This window comes from Lampetra planeri, chromosome 32 (assembly GCF_965212315.1).
Source record: "Lampetra planeri chromosome 32, kcLamPlan1.2.h2, whole genome shotgun sequence".
Taxonomy (NCBI): domain Eukaryota; kingdom Metazoa; phylum Chordata; class Hyperoartia; order Petromyzontiformes; family Petromyzontidae; genus Lampetra; species Lampetra planeri.
In genome coordinates this window covers 8,385,810-8,402,697 of record NC_136138.1, presented here as the reverse complement: position 1 = coordinate 8,402,697, position 16,888 = coordinate 8,385,810, and the positions used below count along the sequence as shown (strand labels likewise).

Below are 16,888 nucleotides of genomic sequence, written 5' to 3'. Positions count from 1 at the left end.
TTTGTCGGTGATCTTGAGCTTTGACGATGATTACGGTGATATCGTTGTTTTGCGTTAAGACTCGCATGCAAGGGAGCTCCGTAGGACAATGTCCTTCCCGCGCACCTCCGATTAGCACGGTTGGCTACGTATGGTGCGAAAGAAGTTCGACATACATACAACACGCACCGATGAGATGCTGGGATTCCACTCCCACGATCCCTGTTGGGATTAAACTGAGTTCTTAAGTCTAATGAGCCATTGGTTACAGCCAGGTCACCGATGACTGCACAGAAAAGCCATCACGCTGAAATGGACATTTCTCAAACGTATTGCCTCACCTGCTGTGGCTCAGCAAGGGAATCACATGCAGGAAATTCAATGAATACATAATCAGATGAGATCTTCGCAGGCTAGCCTTTGCCAATGTTCTGTAAGAAGGACAGCTCTGAGGTCAAATATAAGTTGGGGCGCGTGTTTGGGAGATGCTGTGGTGAGACTCTCCAGGAGGAATGTAACAATGAATCAATGTTGATTCTTGAGAATCGCGACGCATGCATTGCATCGCGAACATAAGTAGACGCGTTTTTAAAGTATGCAGATTTTTTTGTGAATTATATGTAAATGCCACTTTGCTACGTTTACGAGGATGGACCAAGAAATGTACAAATGGCACAGAAACCAAATGCGATATGTCGCAAGATCGCATGTTGCTCACGGCACGATGTCCAACGTTTTGCACCGGGGAGCTTCCACAGGAGCTCGGCTCAATTCCTGTTGAAGCTCCCAGCGGCACACGGAGTGACACGTGAGGCGTCGTGCTGAACGACACGCGGCGCGTTCCGAAAACACATCGGAGAGTTGCACAGCACAAGCCGCGAATTCCGACGCAGTAAATCTGCCTTTCAAACGATGGAGCCGGGCCACTTGGACTTGTGGCGCTATGCGTTGACCTCGCCACCAGCATTTCGCGGCACACACACACAAACACACACACACGCGCGCTCACTCGCTCGCACGCACACGGGCATTGCTCGCCCTCTCACTGTCCTTTCTCACACGCGATTCGATTGCAAAAAGCCGCTCTGCTGAAAGACCTCCTCCGCCACTTTTGTCAAAAAAGGATTGATCGTCGCACAAAGGGCTCAGAACCCACGGCCACTGCCGTGTGAAAGGAGGCTCGTTTGCACGGCAAGTCTCTCCCAGGGGCATCTTAATGAACCGCCCGTAACTCCCCGCTACTCTGCGCATTTGGGGGGGGACCGCGAGAGACGCAACCCCGTGGGGGTGAGGGTGTGCGAGGCTTGGGGCGTGGCTCCGACCCGACCTTAACCTCTCGCCCTCCATCCCACACCTCCCCCCCCCATAAATTGTCATTTCAGATAAAAAAAAACGCTCACGCACACATCACACCGCCGCTTCGTTCTCTGGTGTGCCCATGCTCTATCCACCCCGCTCCCTCTTGTCCCCCTCCCCCGTGAACACCGCCTTCCCCCACTGGCCCCGTTCAAAGCGAGCAGCCTACGCCGCGTTTCCCATGAGAGAGCTGCGGCGGAGGGGAGCGGGTTCATTCCCCAGAGGGCACTTGTGTCTGTTATGGTGACGGTGCCTTTGTGAGTGTGCCGCGCAGCTTGAGCGGAGCGAATGGGCCCCTCGGTGGCACAGACGGGAAGCTGGCATCGCGTACACGTTCCCACCCTGCTTAGGGGGCTTCCTTGTTTCGCTCGCTCGCTCGCGGGCAGGGCTGGGGGTCGGTGGTTTGCACCGAGTTGAGTCGAGACGGACTCGGGTTGGGGTAGCTGGCCAGCGTGCTGGATGGGATGGTTGGGTGGTTGAGCAGGGGTGCTGAACATTTTTCAATAAAAGAACGTTGGCATTTATTACGACAACAAAACAGGTCCCTGCGGGGTGGGCTGGTAGGAACGAACAAATACGATACGAAGGGAGAGTTTGAGGCCTAGTTCTAGGCTTTAGGCCTAGCTGTAGGCTTTAGGCCGCTGTGAGTTAATTTTAAATGTTTTAATTAAAAACTATTTCAGGGAATGAGTTAATTTTTTATTTAAATGGTTTAATTAAAAACTATATCAGGGAATTAAAAAACGATCTCAGGGAATAATAAGTGATGTCACTTGTTTAGCCAGGAAAGCCCCACTGAGTCTAAAGGTTTTTGTAGGGTCCTGCCAAGTGTTTGCAGTAGGGGGCGATGTTGCTACACCTAATCGGACATCGGACAGACGGACGATATAATCTATTGTAGGCTGGTTCACTTCGTTCCTACCAGTAAAAGGTGCAGAACCTGAAATTGCTCGCTTACACAAGCGTTGACGGAAGGGCCTCCCACCAGAAGAAGCTCTGGAGCGGCTTCTTTAGAGAGTATTTGGCCTACTCTATCACATTGGCCAGACGTCTTTAAAAAGGTGGCATTCATCTCGTCCTGACGTAAAACTTTCGTGATTGCAGGAATTCACATTCTTTGGTTCTTTCGGTGAAGACACGTAGATTTAAATCAAGTGAATAAAAATGATAAAAAAATATATATTCCGTGCTTCATATTGGTGCTCTCTGACCCCAGGGCACATATGCCCCGCCCATTCTTGTGCCACGCCCATTTTTGAAACCTTTAAAATCGGTTGCCTTCGGTGACCTTCCCCCTCTTGAAGACGATCGCTTGTGTTGAGATCGAAACGTCGTGGTTTTATTTTTTTTTATTTTGTATTTTATATTTATTACCGAAAAAAACAAGAATAAGTCTACATTATAGACTGCCATTACGCTCACTCAGGTTAAGAACCAGGCTGCAGTCTACATCATAGACTACCAGTACACTCACCCAGATTAATAACCATTGCTACAGTCTACATTATAGACTGCCAGTACACTCACCGAGGTTAAGAACCAGGCTGCAGTCTACATTATAGACTGCCAGTACACTCACCCAGCTTAATAACCATTGCTACAGTCTACATTATAGACTGCTAGTACACTCCGATTAAAAACCAGGATACAGTGTACATTAGTGTTTTTTTCTTTTTATATATTCACTTAATGTTTTTTTCTATCTACGTGACTTTACCGAAAGAACCAGATAATATCATCTCGTCCTATTTATTGGTTCATACACCCAATCATGAATTTGTACATTTTGTCAATGACACTTTGTAATATGTGCGCATTAATACATATCAATGGCTGACCGCAGTATATTGCAGAGTGATTGAAAACGATCGTCTGAGACCCCATTGGCACCGACTGCGCATCATAATTCCGTGCACAATTTATACCTTCGAGTTAACCTTACTTAGCTCCGAGGACGTAAATAAAATGAATAAAATTACATCAATTAACAAACATCCAAGAGCGCACAAAACCGAGTTGACTCTTCTTCTTGGTTCTTTCGGTAAAGTCACGTAGAAGGGAAGTAATAAAATAATAAAAATAAAACATAATAAAATAATTCTCACGACGTTTCAGACGCTGTCTCCCCGATAGACCTGGTCTTCACCTGAGGACGGCTGCTTGCGTTGTGGCCGAAACGTCGTGAGAATTATTTTATTATGTTTAATTTTTATTATTTTATTACTTCCCTTCTACGTGACTTTACCGAAAGAACCAAGTAGATGAATCCCTGCAGTCACGAAAGCTCTAAATCGAGTTGACTCTTTCAATGTTGCGGTACGGGTGGGATGGGTTCATTTCCCCCTACACTTTCGGGGAACCCGTGCCTAGGTTGGAGCCAAGGCACCGCGGTCTCTGTCGCTCACAGAGTGCCGCTGGGACACGTAAGCCCCCCCCACCTGCCACCTTCTCTCACTCGGATTCACGTAACTCCCCCACCACCTTCTCTCTCTCACTCGGATTCACTTAGCACTGCGACAGTTAAATTTCGATTTAAAGCTTCCGTGACTGCAGGGATTCGTCTTCTTGGTTCTTTCGGTAAAGTCACGTAGAATGGAAATAATAAAAGAATAATAAAAAAAACATAATAAAATATTTTATTATGTTTAATATTTTTTATTTAATAAAATAATAAAAATAACAAAAATAATTATTGTTTATTTTCTTTAATAAAATATTTTATTATGTTTTATTTATTTTATTTTAATAATTATTTAAATAAAATAACAAAAATAAAACATAATAAAATATTTTATTAGGTTTTATTTTTTTTATTTCCATTCTACGTGACTTTACCGAAAGAACCCAAAAAGACTGCGACAGTTGTGCTTTATCGGGCCCTCGCCTTGGGTAGCTTTGTTGTTGATGGGATTCCGACGGGTGCTTTAGCTACCCGCGGTTGGCTATCGTACTGGGTGCAATGTTTTAGTTGGGGGGGGGGGGCGGGGGGAGGTCTATTATCGGGGGAAGGGTTGTTGGCCGCTTCTTGCGACGTATAGCGGGCGGACAGCTGTTAGCCATTTGGATGGCAACTGCGAGCGATTATGACAACAGGCGATAAAGACCGGCCCCCACATTTGTTTGTGTTGTCCGGCTGAAAAACGGCCATTCATGCGGAATGTTGATTTAAGTTGGGGCGAACTTCCATGATTGATGCTTTGTAAAAGTACTGTACGTAGGCTGGACATACAAAGATATCCCGTATAGCCTCTAACAGACTGTTGGGACAAGTGCTGTTAGCGAGCACATATGAAGGCCGGCACGGCACGCGTGGGGTGGTTGGCCGGCACCACGCCCGGCCGCCTTTGTCTTCGTAGTAGAGATGTTTACACACAGCACCGGGTACTCAATTGAGGCCGAGTCGACCTAGGGGAGGCCCAGTACCGGTTCAGATAATCGTCACTGGAGCTGTCCCGTGAGCGGGAATCAAACTCAGGCCGCCGGGTTCGTAGCCCAGCGCGCTAACCACTACACTACCGCCCCAACCAAATGCAAACTTGGCTCGCAGCATCATAGGAATGTCAACTTGAATCGAAATCTATTTGATCTCAACAGAACTAGATTCAGAATCAATATTCACTCATTTTACATCGGTATGCAAAATGTAATCCGTCAACCGTATTTATTTTAAATGTAATATCACCTCCACTCAAGGAGGTATGAACACATTGTTTAAGTAAAAGCCACAAGGAAATAGTAAGCCTGGCACTCCCTCCTAAATGTGTGTAAGACATTCAAAGGCACGTTTCTTCAGCACCCAGAAGTGTCAATGGGTACGGCCACAGTTAGTCGATACGGTGGGGTAAAGTGTGGATGAGTAGGCTCACATTATTGTCTAGAGCAGGGGTCGGCAACCTACGGCTCCGGAGCCGCATGCGGCTCTTTACGGGCTGCTTCTTGACAATATGTACGTATGTACAGTATGTACTCAGATGCATTGCGGCTCTTGAAATACTGAATTTTGTACCGAATTGGAAAGAAATGGCTCTTCTTGTTATTTTGGTTGCCGACCCCTGGTCTCGAGGGGTTCTCCGGATCGCACCCGCAGTGGAGGGGCATGACATTGTTATTTCAGCGCTGCACTTTTATCTAAATAGCGCCGTCTAAGATCTCAATTGAGGTTGCCCTCGTTCTGCGCGGAAATGTTTCTCGCGTCGCAGCAGAATGCCAATAGCACAATTATGATATAACTGGGAAAGACGGCAACTTTAAAAACAACCAAAAAATCTGAGTGTTTTCTCGTGTTCGTTGAGCACTGGGCAGTCGCTATCTCCAGGCGTTTGTAATCTCAAGGGGATCTCGGCATCAGTCACGGACCAGTTAATTCACTGCCGTGTGAAGATTGTTACAGACCTAATTACCAATGGCAATAACCGCCATTCGCCACGGCGCCTGTGCCAGGCCAGGTGCACTTTGAGGCCACGTGACGTGTCGAAGACTCGCTGACAGGTCATGCGACAGACCCAGGTGGTGCCTTGGGTTGACTGACTGAGATGACTGGCAGATGCATCAGCTGTACCCCCTACTGTGCCAATTACTAAATGGTTACACAAACACGAAATACCATAATCGTGGAATGATGCAATCAATATCATTGTTCTATTAGAAAAAAAGTGATTGCTGAGTCGGTCGTTGAAATTCCACAATCCTATGGAGAGAAAACAAAACAACCTGCTTGAAGGACAACCACCCTAGGCAATGCATCGATTAAAAATTATTCTTGTGTTAAGGGTACAAGCGTCGAATGGTCTGCTTGTGTGGGAATTGATTCATTGCGATGCATTCAAATTACATGCGAATATTACCTTTAGGCTAATGGAATGCACAACACTGAATTAACGAGAAGGAACTAATGAGACAGAAACTAAATATGCCCAATTTGTAAATGTAGGCTAATGGTACAGACGCAGATGTACAAGTGTATTATACAAAATGGGCATCAATGACAAAGGGGTGAAACCACAATGCAAACATTTACTGTTTTTACCAAGTCAAGTTAATTAAATCACTCATTAGGATGGGATCGTCAACCCCCCCCACCTCTCCCCTCTCCTCTGAATTGTCACGATTCAAGGTGACGATTCAACTCGGTAATCGATTCTTCGTTTCCATTGCGGCGACTGCATCGGCGACTGGTGGCCCCCGTCGCCACGTGCACACCAATCATCATCAGCCACGGCCCCATCCCTGGCTGGTGATGAATGCCTCCCCAAGCCACCACCTTCTCCCGCAACAATCCGCTTCCGCAATTGCATAGGAACTGATTCGATCGCTCCACGCCGTCGGTGGGCATCACTACAGCAATTTTGCTGTGGCGGTTCCACCTGAAGACGGAGGCTTGTGTTGCTTCCGAAATGTCGTGATTTAATTATAGTTGTTTTCATTTTAATTTATTTTAATTTTATTTTTTTACCTACGTGATTTTACCGAAAAAACCAAAAAGTATGGATCCTTGTAGTCACGAAATGGCCTTATAATATTTGCGGCAAACAGCCCCCTCTCTCTCGCTCTTCTCTGGAGCCGGGGATGCTGTTGTTGTAGAGCCCCGTGTGCACGGAGGGGCTTTGGGTGCACAGGGAGTTCGTTCTCGCGCACGGACGTGAAATGTTTCTCCCGTGGGCTTTAGATGCTCTGCAGTGCCGGTGGCCTTGCAATGGCAAGGCACGTGGTCGAATCCGATTTTTTTTTAAAAACCTCAGCGGAACAAAGACCGCCTTTCACAGTGGCGCGCTCTCTCTCTCTCGACAGAAAAGCTTCTGTCCCTTTATATTCGTCGAACTCAGAATAATGCAGGTCATGTCACTTCTACACAATCATAATTCAGCATGCCTAGGTTTCCACTGTACTCATTGTGGAATATGTACCGTATCGTGTAGAGGAAACTGAAATAAACAATATATGTTTCAGGCTGTAACGACTGTGCTGATTCGTACCAGTAGAATGCTCGTGTTAGCTGTGTGCAGGGATGAAATCTAAATTGGTTAATAAGACCAACCTGTACCCCAGTACGAACAGTTACCGTTCGTGGGACTGAGGCCAATGTATCCGTTACAATTCCGACTGTTTAACGACCTATAACGAGACCCATTCCTGGTGACCCAAACGCAATGAACTCGCTCCATTTCCGGTTGATAAATTGCCTTGAATGGTAAATGTTTGTACCGGGGGTGCGCTTATTAAGCTCGAATATACTCTCGGTATGAATAATTCAAATGTGATTATACCAATGGCAGCGCTAGGGCTAAAAAAAGAATTGAGTTTGTCGAATGGTTTTAATTGATCTGCAAGCTCGTTAATAAGTCGGGCTTTTTAATTGTAAGAAAACTAAATGATTGCGCCGTGTGTGGCTTTATACATTAGTAGTCGAGCAAGAAACACTGACCCCTAACCCACCGCCCTACGTACCCCCACGGATCCCTGTGCTAACCCCAGTGGTTCAATGAATTTTCACAATTCGATATACAGTAGTATTTTTGTTTTAAATTCACACTGTGATAAATGTATCATCCTCTAGGGGGTGATGGGAGGCATGTAACTTCCACACGAACGTAACCGCTCGATTCTCGCGTGATTCTAATGAGTGCATCAGAAGCTTACGGACCGATATGAATCGATACAAAGGTGTATCGTCACACCTGTACTTATCAGTACGTTGCACTGATAAGCAACACGGGACGAGTCGTACTGACACATTGCCCAATAGTATCCCTGTTATGGATGTTCTTTATACAACCGCGTAGGATTTCTGTGGCGCGTGGAGCGAAACGTCGGACGTGTTGCCGAATAACACTCGGCACATCTTCTTGGTTCTTTCGGTAAAGTCACGTAGAAGGGAAGTAATAAAATAATAAAAATAAAACATAATAAAACATTTATTATTTTATTACTTCCCTTCTACGTGACTTTACCGAAAGAACCAAGAAGATGAATCCCTGCAGTCACGAAAGCTTTAAATCGAAACACTCGGCACAACCCGAACACGCAAATATCGCAGAGAAAAACTGCAGTATGACTTTAGCGATACTCAAATTCAGTGCCGGATTATCCTAGTAGCAAAAGTAGCTACATATGCTACGTGCCCCGCACTTTCAAGGGACCCGCACTAAATGCTTTCAAGCTATCAATTCCGGTTAAGTGAGTCTGCACTTGCTCTATTACTATAGTACTATACTGCCTTCAACTTTTATGAACGACTGGGTGTTTAAGGTTAGCGATTTGTCGTATTATCTAGATTGTATTACAATAGCCTTTTTTTATAATTGCATAAGTATTTGCTCTTGTGACTTTGGGATCAATCTTTTTGGATTATAGCAGTGAAGAGTTTACTTATTAGGGTGTTTATTGAGTAATATACGCCCGAATAATGTTGGGCAATTGACACCGTAATCATCCCTCATGTTAATCTTGGGGAGAGAATAGTATATCGCTCTGCGTACCATATTGGATTGACCACTTGTCAATCGCAGACAGCCTGAATTGTGTTATCTCCCTAACATGCTTATTTCAATTAAGGATCGCGATTAAGAACAATATTAATTCTTTACACACGTGAAGGGGGCTAATTGTGACTTTTTTTTCTTGTTTTTCTTTCTTGCAACAATCCCTTTCTCTTGAGTATTCGTGGTAATCTTAATGAGGCCAAAGCCTCGTGTGTGACAGAAATATGTCCACGCACAAAGGGCAGCCCATTGCAAACATTTAATCAGCTTTGTTCAGAAGCCGTTATTACGAATTTCAACGCAGATTTTAGAGGTTGTTATAAGAGGATTGGGTAGTTTTAATATTTGTGCAGATTATTGATTTAATTTGTACTATTTGACCATGGTAGGCCTCTCACAAACCCCCTCCCCCCCCTCTTCTATCATAATCACCTAGCAGCTGTTGTTGTGTGTCTCCAGAAGAGTGAATAACTTAGCAACTACTACACCTCGTGGTGTGCCCACGTATACTGCTAGATGGACACGGGTCGAAGGATTAAAGGCGACGTTCTTCATTGCAAGGTCCGCGGGCCACTGACGGTCCCTGGGTGGCCTTAAGTGCGGCCCCTGACAATATCACAACGAGTGACAAAACACCCCCACATCATCATCATCATCGTCGTGGTGCAGCTGCTGTCATCGGAGCAAGTGCCCCCCACCCACCCCCCTCTGAAATTTCGTGTAGAACACTGATTTAAATGAAACCTATCCATTGTTTCAACTGAACCGGCAGGTACATGGAGGCAGCCTCTGGAGACAATGTAAATGATAACACGGAATCGAAACACCATCACGAGCTGGGAAGACTGCGCACCAGTGAGACACACAACGATCCCCCATATAGCCTTAACAGACTGTTGAGGCAAGTGTTGTTACCTATGAAGGCCGGAACGGTACACGAGGGGGTGGGTGGACAACAAAACGGCCGACCGTCTTTGTCTCCCCAGTGGCGATGTTTACACACTGCACCAGGTACTCATTTGAGGCTGAGTCGACCTAGGGGAGGCCCAGGACCGATTCAGATAATCGTCACTGGGTGTTGGCCGTGAGCGGGAATCGAACCCGGGTCGCCAGGTTCATGGCTCAGCTACCACCGCTCCCCGTAGTGAGACAAAGATGACAAAGATCCCCCGTATAGCCTTAACAGACTGTAGGGGCAAGTGCTGTTAGCGAGCACCTATAAAGGCCGGCACGGCACATGAGGGGGTGGGTGGCTAACACTACGCCCGGCCGCCTTTGTCTCCCTAGTGGCGATGTTTACACATCGCACAAGATACTCATTTGAGGCTGAGTCGACCTAGGGGAGGCCCAGGACCGGTTCAGATAATTGTCCCTGATTTTGGCCGTGAACGGGAATGGAATCCGGGTCGCCAGGTTCGTAGCACAGCGCGCTAACCGCTACACCACCGCTCCCCGCAGTGAGACAAAGATGACAAAGACAAAGATCCCCCGTATAGCCTTAGCAGACTGTTGGGACAAGTGCGGTTAGCGAGCACCTATAAAGGCCGGCACGGCACACGAGGGGGTGGGTGGCCAACACCACGCCCGGCCGCCTTTGTCTCCCTAGTGGCGATGTTTACACATCGCACAAGATACTCATTTGAGGCTTAGTCGACCTAGGGGAGGCCCAGGACCGGTTCAGATAATCGTCCCTGATTTTTTCCGTTAGCAGGAATGGAACCCGGGTCGTCAGGTTCATAGCGCAGCGCGCTAACCGCGACACTACCTCTCATGTATATGTGAGACACACACACAGACACGCGCACGCCGCCAAATAGGATGGCCACCCACGGAGGCCGTCTTAGAAAACGTTTCCGAACCCGAGCGGTTCTCAACATCTGCCCAAACCGGCAGGTACATGTTCGCGTGGGTGTTACGTGGCCGCAGCACTGATAGCGCGGAGCGTAATCCTGGCGGGGAGGCGAATTCCGTCGCGGGCTGTCATTACGACTTGCTGGAGCGTGCGGGTGCACGCAGCTGTTTATGTGATGTAAATGTAAATTTCACCGATCGTCATCACGACGATGGCAGGAGCCGCGCGGCTGATGCCGGTAGCTGTGCTCTCGCTCGAGGTCTGCTCGTCCGCGATGAGAAAAAAACTCCACCCTCTCCAGATTTTGCCAGCCCCGTTGCCCGTACCGCCGATCGGCACGACGGTTGGCTACGTACGGTGCAAAAGAAGATCAGCGTGCGCGCATGATGCGTATGTTGTTGATCTTCTTTGCAACAACAAAAATGCGTGTTGATATTCTTGCCAAAGAAGATCAACGTGCATACTTGTACGTACGTGCGTAGCCAAACGTGCTAAATCCGAGGAGGTGCGATGGGGGTTGCTGCCGCTGGGGCAGAGGTCGCAAACGAGTTTTGATTCCTTACCCGTACCCGGCCGCACCAGGGTCGCAAACGGGTACCCGTACCCGGCTGTACCCGTACCCTACCCGTACCCGGCCGGGTACGGGTAGGGTACGGGTATCGGGTACCTGATTGCGACCTCTGGGATGAAGCCATGTTGCAGGCGCGGGTGGGTTGATTCTAGGAACTTGAATTGTGAGAAGAGACAAGACGTTGGGAAATGAGTGACACCCGGTGACTCACCAGTGACTCACGGCCTATCCGTACCCATACCCGGCCACACCAGGGTCGCAAACGGGTACCCGTACCCGGCCGGGTACGGGTAGCCGGGTATCGGGTAGGGTACGGGTATCGGGTACCCGGTTGCGACCTCTGCGCTGGGGTAACGGTTAGCAACGCTGCGCTTGCGATGGCAGAGGTTTTGCTCGTTTGGTTTGACCCACTGGCACGGCAGCTGAAACAATTGGGCAAGTATAGTAGTAGGTTTTTACCCTTTAAACTGGTACAAAACTGACACCTTTATACAAGGCATCATGTTTGCAATAACCACAACACAAGCAGTCAAAATGCAAACAAAAAGAAACAACTCTGATAATGATATGCACTGTCCTTGAAGTTGATTGGTCCACACCCGAGACAGCTTTTCTTAGAGCCTAGTCTCCAATGGTGTTGGACCAGAAGACGCCTTTGTTTGCATTTTGACTGCTTGTGTCGTGGTTATTGCAAACATGATGCCTTGTATAAAGGTGTCGGTTTTGTACCAGTTTAAAGGGTAAAAACCTACTACTATATTTTGCCACTGGTAAAGGAGGTCTCATAGTGTAAATTGGGCAAGTGTCTTCAAAAAAAGTTAATCCCCCCCCACTCCATCCTTCACCGACGCTGTCGGCTCAGGAGTATACAGTGTACTGTCAATGGCCACATCGCAGGCCAGTTGATGGGCAATTCGCACGCGGTGGGGTGCTCCCACGTTTTCCAAGAATATCTGGCCGGCATGGAAGAGTCGAGCATTGAGGCTCATCTGTCCGCAGTGGCATAAGCAAGTAATTGTTCGTTCTCGGGATAATGGTTGTTTCATTGTGCCTGTGATCCAGTGTTTTTGGAGGCGAAAATTGGCGGAGATAATGCAAATTTGTTGGAACTCTCAAATTCGCTAGATTAGAAGGTGGCCAGGATATGGAAGTACAGCAAGTGGATTTAATCCTTTTCATGCCGAATGAGTACCGGTAAGCCACTCATATATGCGGGTTTTCTCCATGTACTCCGCTTTGTTTCCTCCCACATTGTCAATGTTCAGTAATGGAATTGGCCAAACATCCCAATGCAGGACCCTCCTGAAAATGTGTTTTTACTGAGTGAGGTCTTGAGTAGATATATTTAATTAAAAAAAAAACAGATATAAAGTGACAGGTTAGTAAAAAAACTGTAGCTTAAAAGACAGTGAGAGAAATTAACAGATGCAGGTCAATGGCTTCAATAATTAAACCTCATCCGTAGGTATGGAAACCATGTGACTTTTGTGGTGAGATTTCAAGGTCACCATGTCCATTGTCCCTGTTGCTACCACATCTCTTTTATCACTTCCTTCTGTTGATTGTGTAGTTTTTTTTTAAAGTCGGTACTCAACCATCAATGTCCATCTTACAGTCTCACCACCACCAAAGATCCCCCCCGAATTGCCTTCACAAACTGCCCCTACAGTCTGTTAAGCACCACGCCCGGCCGCCTTTGTCTCCCTAGTGGCGACATTTGCACATCGTACAAGGTTCTCATTTGAGGCTGAGTCGACCTCGGGGAGGCCAACCACCACCATTGCTCTGCTGATTGAGGAATTCCCCCTGGTCACTGACCTCTGGGTGGCACACCCAATGCCTCTCTCTGCAACTCGCCCTCCTTCATCCTGCCACACTTTAACTATTTAAAAAAATAGAACTTGTACAAAATATTGCATGTCAATTAAGAGGCAAATAACAATGCCTCGATTCGTTGAATAACATCTATTCTTACATACATGTGGTTATGCAGGTGAGAAACAATTATTGACAGTTAATGCTAATTACTTGGAAATTATATGCAAGTGTTACATTAAGGCCTGGGGTGGAGTAGTGGCCCAGTGGCCAGCGAGCCCACGGCTAGCATCGGTGACAAGTGACATCTGAACTGGCCCTGGGCCTTACCACCCCCCCCCCGCACCAACCTGCACTGACCAACGTGGTGAAGTATGGTATAAAAAATCATCATGGTCAGTAAGGCATAAGGGAAGCCTTCATCCAGGAGTACCGATGAGACAGAATATATACGATGCAGACATTACAAATTAAACTTTAAAACAACGATAAATATGGGACGGTAAAAATGAGAATTTATAAATATCGATTCTTGAACCGAATAATGACCCAAAACAATGACAATTGCTATGGTCATACAATCCCAATGACTGACGGTGTGGAGAGGCCTTCGTCTAGAAGTGGAGTGACAGAGCACCGTAAATCGTAATCCTCAAATAAACTGGTTTATGAAATTTAAATGGATAAAATCGAGGCAAAGAGTGGCAAAAATTTATGACAATTCTTTTATCTCGTTGACATAGGAAAGCCACGGGACAAACCCCAGTTGGCTAATTCTCTGAATACATTTGTAAAAAAAAAATCTACTCAGCCTATAATAATGAAATATGAAATTAAAAAAGCAGCTAATTAACATTGCCTCACCTGACTGCAAAAAGTATCCGCCGTGACATCACCAACTGCCAAAGCCTAGGTCAGTCCCATTTCTTTGTAACGTGAGAACAACTACTTTTAATACGTTAATTATGTCAAACAACTTCAAAGACCTTAATTTCAATGGTCATCAATGGACATCTATTTCAATGGGCTACTCTTAAAATGTTAATTATGTCAGATATTTTCACACAAAGTCTTAGTTATTCTCCAAAGGACTCCATTGAAATGAATAGCTTACACGGAGCAATACCAAAAGGCACACGAGACATCCATCTCAATGAAGTCCTTTGAAATTTAAAAAAATGATGGACGTCTTTGAAGAAAAATAATTTAATTTATTAACATATTGAAAGCATCGAGGCCCAAATGACAAAGACATGGGAACGACCCTTGCTTTGGCAGTTGGCGTGGTTATTGCAGACGATTAATCACAGCGTCAGCTGAGGCAGCGTACTCGCTGTCCAGGTTCATCCCCTGATGAAGCTCAATGTGTTTACACCATTGGAACCTCATTTGCCAGTACAAAATAGGATAATAGTTTTTTTACCCTTTTATCTGGCAACAAAACTGACACCTTTTTTACGAGGAGTCATGTTTGCATAGACCACAATACCTGCAGTCATAATGCAAACAAAAAACATAACTCTGATAATGTTTGCATTGTCCTTGAAGTTGATTGGTCCACACCCGAGACCAATCAACTTCAAGGATAGTGCATACATTATCAGAGTTAGGTTTTTTATTTGCATTATGACTGCAGGTATTGTGGTTTATGCAAACATGACTTCTCGTAAAAAAGGTGTCAGTTTTGTTGCCAGATAAAAGGGTAAAAAAACAATTATCAAGCTCAATGTGGTTTGAACAAAACGTCGTCATACGGCTTGGCATTGAAATTCATCTCATGTAAAGTCTTAAGCCACCGGTGAGATTCATTGATCGGCATTTGATCAATACGTTGGCCGCGTATAAATAATCTCTGTGTGTGTGTGTGAACATGACAATCTTGTTGGGTGGTGGAGGGATAACGGCATGGATTATGGCATAAAACTACCATCTCGTGGCCTAACCATTTTTTTTTACCCAAATTACAAATATGGATTGTAAGACTACATGGTCTTCAAAGTTGCCATTTTTATGTTTGTGTAAATACCCCCCCCCCCCCCACCGGATCATGGTCCACACATTAATTTTCGGCGGTGGATTCAGAAATGAGGGAACGCTCTTCCAGTCCAGTTATTGCAATTGCGGTGCATTATTTACGGCGTGATCGACTTCGGCCGACACCGAGTGCAGTAAGCCTGTTACCCTCTCCTTATGGCATAGCCGCATTAACTGGATTTTTGTCACGTTGATTAGAGATGAAGAGAAAAAAGTGCTTTTTAGATACACGCACGGAACAGTTTAATTCTTTGCGGTAAGCTGGGCACGCCAATCCAATTTCAGAGCCACTTTCCGCCGTGTAAATAATAATTATAATCGTAATTTTTAGCTTCAACGCCCTTCAATATAAAGTGGTGGGTAGCCTGTTACGCTGCAAGCTAGGCAAGCCAATACAATTCATGAGCCTTTTTTTACGATGAAAATAAAGAATTGTAAGGTAAAAATTTAAAATGAAAATTAATAAAAGTAAAATTAAAATAAAATAAAAAATCACGACGTTTCGGAGGCAACACAAGCCTCCGTCTTCAGGTGGAACCGTCACAGCACGCTCGCTGTATCAAGTAAATGAGAAATTCCTACGTGACTTTACCGAAAAAACCCAAGAATATGAATCATTGCAGTCACGAAAGCTTCAAATCTAGAATTGTAAGGTAGTCTGCATTGCTGGCTTTGTTGCGAGAATTTTCAGCCTCAATGATCGAAACGTCAGGGTTTGTTTTGCCCTCACGGCGTTAAGTTGCATCCAGTGATGTCACTTTTTGTGAGCGTAAATATATGACACCGTGTAAATTATCACAAAATCTGACAAGTATTCGAAACGTTCCTTAAACGTGCAGAATTTCCACCTGAAACTCATCGCCACGACATATATACTCTATATGCAATCAAGTAATCATTAAATATGCACACATGTAATCATACTGAACATGTCTACTGTTATGCTCACGTTGCTACACATATGCATATATATATGTATTTACACATATATGATCGTACTCTGTGTGTAGCTGCATATATATGCGCGTATTTTATTGCATGATAAAATGGAAATACAGTATGTACGATATAAAGCTTTCGTGACTGCATGGATTCATATTCTTGGTTCTTTCGGTAAAGTCACGTAGCAAGAAAATAATAAAATAATAATAAATAAAACATAATAAGATAAAATTCTCACGACGTTTCGTCAGGACGTTTCGTTGTGAGAATTTTATCTTATTATGTTTTATTTTTATTTTTGTATTATTTCCCTTCTACGTGATTTTACCGAAATAACCAATAATATACAGTATGTACATTTGTGCTCCGATCTGCAGGCCACAGAAACACTTCTTGATGCTCAAACCTCAATTTGTTTTGAATTAATGAACAAAAGCGAGCGTGTTGTTCTGTTTATACACAGAGCACTGTGTGTGTTTCTACAAAGGGACAGTGTGGACATCGCTATTGAGACAGCGACACTAATTATTATGATTATCGCGCACGAATCTACAATTGTTTTGCAATCTACGTGCGATCAGCTTATCCGGCTAGTCCTTCCTCGTTGCTCAGACATTCTCTCATTTTTTTTTTCTGGTGAGTGACGAAATCGAGGTCCGTGCCAGTTTCACAGTTTGTCGGTGACTAAAACGTTCGGAGAGAAACAGACTTTGGTCGTCCCCGATTGCGCAAACGCACAGCGCAGCGAGTGACATTGTTGGCAGACAGCAGCCATCTCTTCTGGGTCTGGCTTTTCAACTCGGGCTGTCGTGCTGTTTGGCCTTTCAGAGTGCCGTCGATGGTTAAACAGGGTTGCAGCCA

At 45.4% G+C, this 16,888-nt stretch overlaps 1 protein-coding gene across 1 annotated transcript in view; it reads left to right on the top strand.

The window, feature by feature from the left end:
- LOC144729401 (sodium- and chloride-dependent GABA transporter 3-like) overlaps window positions 1-16,888 on the top strand; it is a 100,763-nt gene that overhangs the window by 34,032 nt on the left and 49,843 nt on the right. The window lies entirely within an intron of this gene.